This window comes from Rhinopithecus bieti, unplaced genomic scaffold (assembly GCF_001698545.2).
Source record: "Rhinopithecus bieti isolate Rb0 unplaced genomic scaffold, ASM169854v2 scaffold_14665, whole genome shotgun sequence".
NCBI classification, from domain to species: Eukaryota; Metazoa; Chordata; class Mammalia; order Primates; family Cercopithecidae; genus Rhinopithecus; species Rhinopithecus bieti.
The window spans coordinates 2,209,054-2,219,427 of NW_016808467.1; positions in this window are offsets into that span (position 1 = coordinate 2,209,054).

A 10,374-nucleotide genomic window follows, 5' to 3' on the forward strand; every position below is an offset into this window, starting at 1 on the left:
AAAGAAAAAAAATCTTTTACTAGGTTAGGTAAAATGATAATGTATTCTTTATTTTGAATAAAAATATTTCAGTGCTGAGGCACCACTGTAGGTTTATTGGGGAAGAAGTAGTCTGGAGAAGGGCTTGAAATGTCCCTGCAATGCAAGAAAGATAATTGTCCTTTTTTAAACAATATTCTTCAGAAATGGGAAAATCTATCTTGGTCTGAATTCCCTATAAACAAAGAAACAAACAAAACCTCGCCTAGTTATTAATCTTAAAATGCTATATACAACACAGATGGTGGTAATGAAAGATGCAGTGGAATCCTTCTCTATTAATGAAAAGTTTTAAACTGTGTAATTGCTATACTATTTCATTTCATCCTTTTCTGTCATTTTAATAATATATCTAAGCCAAACAAAGAAGTGTCTATAATAAATTGCTATAAGAGAATACTGTTTTCTCAAGCATAAATCTGATGAGAATGGAACTTTAATGATTCTGACTCTGCCTATGTAGCCTTACATGGAACCATTAGATCAACAAAGCCAGCTGTTTTTAAGTTCCATCAGGAGTCAGTATTAAAATAAAAGTAAATATTAAGTCTGAACTTAATTCTATTTTATAAATATTGTCAAATTTTAAATACTCTGCTTGATTCTCTTTTAATTTTAACTTCTTGAACTTGATTATAAAATATTTTTTCTTCTTTTTTATGTCAGATAATATGTTTCTCCCTGGAAATAAGGATCTTTCAAATACCCTCGTAATTCTACCCACCACCTTTAACCTCTAAGGGCTCCAGGATATCTCAAAGAAGAATTATGGCAGGACTATAGAGTGATTTTCTTTACATTTACTTAAGCATATTAGAAATGTGAAGTTTTGCTACTTAAGTGGGATCTTCAGAATTCCAAATGTTCTGAAAGATTTGGGCAAAAGGAGATTTATACATATACCAGATCAAATTTCCAAAACAAAAAATATAGACAGACTTTCTCAAACACTAGCTTCTACAGGATGATTTGCTTTATTCTGGGATATCATAATGTCACTTTCTGCTAGTATACATTATATATACTGATTCATGAAGCATTTTCAGTATCAGAATTCTCAGTATAATCAACAACAATGGAGAGGAGGTGAAAGCCATACTTATTTAGCACCTACTATTTACCATACAGTTTATTTTCCTGATCCACACACCAGAAAGAGTCTCACAACTAATGAATTTTATGGGAAAGGAAGAACATATATGTGTATATATATTCAATAAAAAGAATATTTAATAATTTACATACTATATGACTACCTACATAATGTAAATATCACATATTTATTTATTTATTTATTTATATACCTTCTCTAGGAGCCAGAATCAAAAACAAAACACTCTTAGTCAAGATATTCTTTAAATAGCAGGAATTGTTTGGATGCCATGGTTCTATTCTATTTAAAGGGAGAGTATATTTCTAAGTAGTCAATCTTTTTTTCTAATCTCACTAGAGATGATGGATTCAATGTGCTTCATAAGGAATGTCCTTACCCAAAATGATCATAGTGTCACAGCCATTCTATTGTTTCTGGTCAATTTCTATTTTAACTCAGTACATTTTAAAATCAACAGTTATTGAAAAGGAAATCTGTATTGTTCATGACAGTTACACCATTCTTTTCTAAAACAACAGAGACTTTATTAAAAGCAAAGTTGTATATGGCCATTTCTTGAGTTTTTAATTTTATTACCAGTAAAAGAACAAAACTTCAGACAAGACTATTGTCTGATCCATCTGGTGCTATATTTCCTCCACACAAGCCTTGCATCACACACACACAGTATTTCAACTGCAAATGTTGTTCAGCTTTTAAAACAATTGCCTATCAAAGCATCCAGGTCCCATTGATAACGGAGTAAAGCCTTTCCTGCAATTGTGAGCCAGGAAATGCTGGCCCCTTGGCAAGTCTCATATGTCCTGTTGCTTGTAATCTCCCTCCCTCCTTGCTGGAATGTGTTATTTTTAAGCAGCTAGACTAACAGGAAGAGAAAGTCGTACTTCTTTTCATGTGATGGAGGCAGGCAGGGGAAGGCAGTAAAGCAAGAAACTGTTTCAGGAATTGGGACTGATCAGATCTTGAAACCACTAACCAGATACCTAGCCACAGCTGTGAGAAAAATCTCCAGTTCCAAACAGTTTGGTATCAGTATAAGTCCACCACTCCATAGCCCAATACATTTTGCAGGCTCTGTGGACTGAAAAATTCAGACATAAGCTGTATTGAAGGTGTATAGAACTTCATTGTTCTGTATTTACATGGATTAAAGAATGTGTTTCATTTTGCAGAGCAGCTCTGAGAATAAATCACTCTAAAGAGAACCACAGAAATAGAGACACATTTTTTATCATGATGATTACTGAGTGTTGAACCAACATTCAATGGAACATTATACCGAAAAGCATAAGCAGATTGCATAATTTGAAAAAGACACTCTCATACTCACCTATTACATATTCAATCTATCATATCTAAGTCTATAAAAATGAATTTATTTCATTACTTAAATAATTCATTTTTTTTCCTCTAAGCGTTTGCTTAAGGACAGGTCAGTGTTAAGCAAACAAAAATTGACCAAGGACATGATGAATATGAAGGGCACATTGCCTTGCTCATCTTAAACAAAGCATGTTTCTGCCTTAGATGCTTTGTTCTTGATGTTCTCCCTAGAATGCTCTCCCCCAAGACCGGCAAGTCTCCCTCTCTCTTTTAATGAGGCTTCTGCTCAAATGTAACTTTTGGTGACCATCAAATCGTACACACTACCCTATCTCTATGGCCTTCCCCACTTTATGTTTTTATAGCCCTTAGCATCACTGATACACTCTATACATTTACTTGTTTGTCCTGTGTTTATTTATTAATAATTTCTCCTCAAAGGAATGTAAGGCCATGTGAGCAGAGACTTTGTTTTGTTCACGGTGGCATCCCAAGCATGAGGAGAGAGCAGGCCATGGCAAGTGGTAGACGCTCAATAAGAAAATGTGAAATGCTTGAATAAGTTAATTTATAGATACTTCTTAGTTGGTCATGGAGTACACTTAATTCCAGTTATCTTTCCTCTTACTCATCTAAATAGTTCAAATAAATTGAAATTATAGCAATATTATATTCTAATGTATATGAAAGATTTTACCTAGATATTATTAATACAAGTCCATGAAAGTCACAGGAAAAAAAATTTGTATGTGCCCAGGAAGATAATCAACTACTGAATACTAAGAAAGGAGCTGAGATATAATTAATTTGTCATTATTATTCTTTCTCTCATCAACTCTTTATTTTCCCTAATAATTTAACATTAAATGGTCATGAATTTAATCATGCAACCATTTGCATCTGCATACCAAAGAGCCAATACTCTTTCAACCCCACAAACTTTACTAATATGTAGTTTCCCTCAATGTCTACTAAAAGCCTCCAGTATCTATCCCAGATTTATTCATCAATTTTTGGCAGTGTTTTTTTGTTCATTCATTTTTTTTTTTTTGAAACCAAATCTCGCCCTGTCACCCAGGCTGGAGTGCAGTGGTGTGATCTCCGCTCACTGCAGCTTCTGCCTCCCAGGTTCAAGCAATTCTCCTGACTCAGCCTCCAGAGTAGCTGGCATTACAAGTGCATGCCACCACACCCAGTTAACTTGTGTATTTTTAGTAGAGACAGGGTTTCACCATGTTGGCCAGGCTGGCTTTGAACTCCTGGCCTCAAGTGAACTGCCTTCTTTGGCCTCCCAAAGTGCTAGGATTACAGGTGTGAGCCACCATGCAAGCCTTTTGCTCATTCTTTAGAAGTGAGTTATAAGTACTAGTGGATTTTAAGTTGATTGGTATTTAGAATATTTCAGATATCTCTCCCTTCACCCAAACTTTAATGCTTTAAGAATATCTTAAAAAACAGAAGAAATACAGAAATTATAAATAAGTATCAAAGAGGTACAATCTTATTAAAATTGAATTTCTATTTAAATGTTAAGCCCTCAATTGAGTTTTACAGGTTAAGGGGAAGAAAGATTGATAGGCAATTTTGCTTATTTCAGCACATGAAGCTGGTAGTACATTGGTTGACTTTGGTTCTTCTGTTGTTCTGGACATCAAAGCAAATCAGAATTTATTTTTTTGTTTGTTTGTTTGCTTGCTTGTTTGATTTTTCGAGACAGAGTCTCTCTCTGTCACCCAGGCTGGAGTGCAGTGGCACAATCTTGGCTCACTGAAACCTGTGCCTCCTGGGTTCAAGCGATTCTCCTGCCTCAGCCTCCCGAGTAGCTGGGATTACAGGTGTGTGGCACCACGCCGGGCTAATTTATTGTATTTTCAGTAGAGATGGATTTTCACCATGTTAGCCAGGATGATCTCGATCTCCTGACCTCATGATCCACTTGCCTCGGCCTCCCAAAGTGCTAGGATTACAGGCGTGAGCCACCATGCCCGGCTGCCAGCCAGAGTTTAATATGCATTGTGGTACAGCAGAAACGACAGTGAGTTTGTTCTTCTACTTTCCATACCACATTTTTTTTCTGCATTAGAGACTTAGACAACTTAGAGAAGGCCTCCTCAAATCAATCATCCAGTAGGGAGAAAAGATTCAATAATGAGGTAAACTTTTCCAGTGTTTTTCACGAGCCTTCCCCATCTGGGTCTTATGCTGACAAACCTGAATCTCCAGGAACTAGCACTCTCATGTGGCTCACGTGGGCCTCCAGCCCTCTCAGGTTTGCACCCCAGACCTGTGGTTACTGGATAGTTCAAGAACTTGAAACACTCTGACAATACTCTGTTTAGCCTTAATGCAGAGCAAAGTCACATGCCCCTGCCTGTATCTGATCCTGTGTAAGAAGCCAGATTCAACTGAACCTGACAAAACATGAACAGTTTTCATCCATCCACAAATTCACCAACTTTGAATGTTAAATGCCCATAATTATTTTCGGGGCCCTTTCCCGGGCTCACTGTCTTCAAAGCTATGGCTTTATTCATTCACTGTCTCTACGTTCTATGTTTCCTTGTTGTCTTAAATCCAGACAAATCAGCTTTGGGTTCATAAATCTAAATGACCACTTGAGATCAACATTTTAGTTTCTCACCAACATCTCAAGCTCAACACGATTCAATTTAAGAGCACAATTCTCTTTTTCCTCATAAAACTGCTTTCCTCCAGTGTATACATGCTCAGTACTAAGCACTATTACCCATATAAGTGTTTAGTCCAATATTCTAAGCCATCCTTATTTCCTTTCTTGTCCTCACCTCACACACAATCTATTACTGAGTTGTATTGTTTATGCTTCCCTTATATTGCCTAAGTAAGTGCAATTCATTCTTTTCTCATTTAAAAGCTACCACTGAAATGATTTCCTTCATAAATATGCCAGGGTTTACTCTTTTATTTCTTAAATTTATTTCACATATTTTCAAAACATTGCTTTTATAAAATACAAGTCATAAACTTCAAATTTATGCTATAAATTATTTATTTTCTTCCCACTTACCATGGAAACATGATCCAAAATGCTTAATAGGGCCTACAACTCCCTCCATGATCTGGCTTTGCCTAATGCTTCAATCTCATTTCCGAACACTGCCCCCTGCAGTCTCTCAGCTTTAGTCAGAATGCATAAAAATGCCAATTCATGTGCCCAAAATGGTCCTGCTCCATCACCTAGGTTACCAGCATGCATTCTTCAGGGGTCACTATAAACATCATCTCCTTAGAGAAGTCATGTGGATTTCCTTACATGCATTTCTGCCAAGCTTTTTAGGACTTGAAAAATTTTTAAACCTATAATAATTGAGCATATTGTAATTTCTCTTAATGCTTACCTTTTTCTTTTTACTGCAAGTACCATGAAGGCAAGAAATCATGCCAGGCATGGTCATCTCTGTGTCCCACAATATCTGTCACAATGTCTAATATATAGCAAAGCCTCATTCAATATTTGATAAGTGAGTGAACAAAAACAATCATTATTATGGCCAAGTTTGTGTTCCCCAAGCTGCTGCTTCAATTTTAAGAAGCCCATTCAAAATTCTTCACTGCCAAGAGCAAATCTGAGTAATGTCTCTTTGCAAATCATTATACTTTTTCATTTCTCTCTGTGCTTAAAGGTTATTTCTTTATCCTAGAAAAAAATGTCATTAAGTTAACAGTTCTATAAATATCAGCTAAGAAAAAAAGAAAATAATGTATCAAGAAAGTAAATTGAGAAAGATAAACAAATCAAACACATCATAGAAAGAAAAAAGTATAAATTATGATTTTAAAAAATATATTGAAATTTGAATCTATGAAAAGTCTAAAAGAATACATTTTCTATTGGGACAATAATGGAAATAACACCGGATTTACTAAATTTTTTTTTTAAAGCAGTTAAAACCAGGCTCTTCTTGACTGGAAGGAGAAAATAAGTTGGTAAGTAAACCTGAAGAGGTAACCTAGAAAGCCTTGTGTAATAGGAATGAAAATGATTTTTCACATGTCACAAGAAAGAAACATCCATTGGAATCCACTCTGAGGGTAAAGAGCAGCTCAACTGGAATGTGAGCGGGAGGATGAAATGTCACAGAGCAACACTGAGAAGTACAGGCAGGTCTGGCTGGACAAATGCAGTGCTAAAAATCACACAGTGGCAGAGCTGATAAAAACACGTGTGCTTTCTGTCCTAGTATGTAAGACAGTAAATGCTGCCATTTAACTTCAAGTCTTACACTTGAAAACTTTGATATTGCAAATATAAAATAAATTAAGAGAAAAGGATGTGACTTTATTGGATTTTTTTAAAAAGCAAATGCACATTTAGAAAGCTCAGCATGTAGAAAATTGAAAGCAGAGAAGGAAATTGTTTCCAGATAATATTCTAATTCATAAGGTTTAATTTTCAACTGATAAGGTACAGCACAGCCTTGACCCTGAAACATTTGATTTAACAAGCAAAGTGCTTTGGAGGAAAGCAATGTATTTTCATAGCTCTCAGAGGGAGCAAGGCGATTAGTTCAGTTAGGTAAAATGTTATTGGTATTAATTAGTTTTTAATATTTCTCTTTATCACCAGGCTTTCTGAATGTGCTTAATTTGGCTCCCTAACTTTAAACCCTTAATAACCTCTCATTGTGCTGGCGCAAAGGCCTGCCATGATCAGCTGATCTGCCTTCTACCTCCTGCTCTCTTTTCTCACTACTCCCGCCCTACCCCTCTGCTTCCTCCTCACTGTTCTCGGAACTGTCTCTTGAACATATCAAGAACACTTTTATATCACGGCTTTTCTCCTTATTCTCTCTAACATGGAGACTCTTCACATTTTCTGCATCATGGACCTTTCTTGGAAGGAGGGTTGAGTAAAGCAGATAGAGGTTTCTCAGAATGATGTTTCATAATGCATACAAAATTCACAGAATTACAAATGTAATCAATTATATTGAAATAAAAGTATTAAAATATTTTAAACCAATTTTATAATAACATATATGCTTTTTAATTAATTCATCAAAATGAGATCTAGCAGCACATCTGAGAATAATGATAATGCCAAAATAGAGATGAGAGTAAATGATATTTCAGGGTATCTTAACACTGTTATACAAAATACAATATCTGTAAATTGTGTAACCTTACAGCTGCTGCTAGGACTCTCGTGGATTGCTGATACAATTCAAAATTGAAGGGAACACTGAATTTCACATACAGGTTATTGGGAGGAATGTTTTAATATTTTTTTCCAAATCAAGTTTATAGGCTAACTGAATTCTAGGAGGGAGGTCAGACTGAAAATTCCTGCTTAATTAATCATTATTTTCCAAGATATCTACGTTACTCAGTTTTCACATTCTTCAATTATCTACCTATGTGTCTCTTTATAATAAGGTTTCCTCTGAGCATCCTAGTAAAATAGGACCCCTGTGTTTGCATTTTTTTTTTCCTTTTACATGGAGTGTCTCTCTGTCACCCACGCTGGAGGGCAGTGGCACGATCTCCACTCACTGCAACCTCTGCCTCCTGTCCTGGGTTCAAGCGATTCTCTTGCCTCAACTTCCCAAGTAGCTGGGACTACAGGTGTGTGTCACCATGCCTAGCTAATTTTTGTAGTTTTAGTAGAGACAGGGTTTCACCATGTTAGCCAGGATGGTCTCGATCTCCTGACCTCATGATCTGCCCACCTCGGCCTCCCAAAGTGCTGGGATTACAGACATGAGCCACTGCACCCGGCTGTGTTTGCAATTTTGTATCTTCATTATTTAATTTTTCTCCATAACCCTTATTGACCCACCATATATTTACTCACTTACATATTTCCTGTCTCCCTAATGTCATTTAAGTGCAAAAGTGTTTTTTTTTTTTTTTTTTTTCAACCACTGCCATATTTCCAGCACCTAGAACAGTGCTTGGCACACAGTAACAGTAAGCCATCAATAGGTATTTGGTAGCTCTTAATAGATACTTAATAGATAACAGTAAGTCATTAATAGATATTCATCCAAGGCATTGGATGAGTATACGATTATTTAGCATGACTTACAAAACTTTTTAAGATCTCATTTCTGATTATTTTCTAGTCTCACCTTCTGTCCTTGACTCACTGTTCCCCAGACACTCTTGTCTTCTTTCTGCTTTCAGGAAGAGCAAGTGCCATTCTGCCTCAAGGCCCTAACCCCTGCATCTCAGTCTCTCCAGAGTGGTCTCCCTCCATTCTTTTTCAGCTCCACTTGGCCTAGTGAACTCTGACTCATTCTGCAAGTCCCAGTACACCTTCTTTAACAGTCTGCATGAGGCAGACTCTCACAGTTCACTCTATATTTCTTCCCAAATGTAACTGAAGGATTATTTGTATACTTTTCCTTTAGCATTTGTTTTCAAACTAGACTACAGCTCACTGGAAGCAAGTCACTGAAATTTAGAAGTGCCCAACCAACATCTTTCAAATGAAATCAATAAACCAAAGATGTCACAGAGACAACTCTCTACAGATTCTTCTAAAAGTAAAACTTGGAACACAGTAACAAAGTTAGTTGGCCTAGCTTGAGCAATCATTGCTTGCACCTGTTGTCTTTGAATTACATTCTAACGAGATGGCAGAAATCACTCATAAATATTTATGAAGACGAAGAATTTGGCCCAAACTAGCACTGGGCTCCAAACTCTAAGTGATGTTATTTCTTGCTCAGTAACTATCCGGTATCACAGCCACCAGTCCCATCCTAAGTGCTGCCAAAAATTTGAACTCCAGAAGGAGTATTTTTCCCTCTAGCTTGGTTATAAAGTCTGAATTTAGATTCAACATTTTCATATAATTTAATCCCAAGGGAAATAAGTTCTTTCATGTTATCTTAAAACTGCCCTTTTTCAGTAAACAAAATACTAGGTAAGAGATATGTTACATACAAAAGTAAGCAGTATAAATGAAAGGAAGGATACTTTCCTTCTCTTTAGTCCTACTGTCTACAATCATGGTTAGGGCAGTGATGTTCATTAGGACAGTGATGATGATGATGGAGTGAAGAATATTCAATACAGATTTGGGAGTTAAGGAAAAAATTATAAAACCCAAAGTCAAACCAAGCTAACAAAATCAGCAATATCATTAGAATCCCCAAGAAGTAAAAATTAATACATTTGAGGAATAATTATAAACACAATTATTCTCTCCAGAAAACACCTCCAGGTTCATTATCATCAATAGAGACATTTTATTACATTTTTTAGAGTACTTTTTTGCTATCTATCCAATTGTGATTAAGTCTTAGGGATTTTTATGACATGCTCCTGTCTTTATTAACTGTCACAAGACTATACCTCAGTGCTGGTATTTGAAGGAAATATTGCAGAGTAGTTCAGGACTCCAGCTGTCATCAGTGCATAAGATGAAAGACCCAAACATAAAGTTAAGTGAAGCCAAGTCAGTTATTCTTAATTTTAATGTCAGATAATTATTTGAGCATAGAAAAGTAACTGAATAATAGTGTTGACATTATTAGTAGGGAGTAATTTTCACTTCCATCTAATACTTTGGGAAATGAGGCAAATAACACAAGAATCTCTTGAAAGTTACAGAAATATTCATAATTGTAAAGACATTTTCTTTTCACAAATTTGGAGTCCTTTTAGAGAACTTTATAAGGACAACAGCCTGCTCTTGAAATGGTGGCAAGCAAAATGAATTAAACCACTTAGAAGACAGAAATTATTCTAAAGAAATTACTCCAAAATGGGAGGAAGGTTAATTGGTGTATTCTTGAATTATTTTGCAACAGTTTATAGGTATTAATTTAAATTTTTCAATAATAAATAATATACTCTATCAGCATATCTAAGAAAGAGAAAAAGTGATGAATAATATAATTATGCATGTC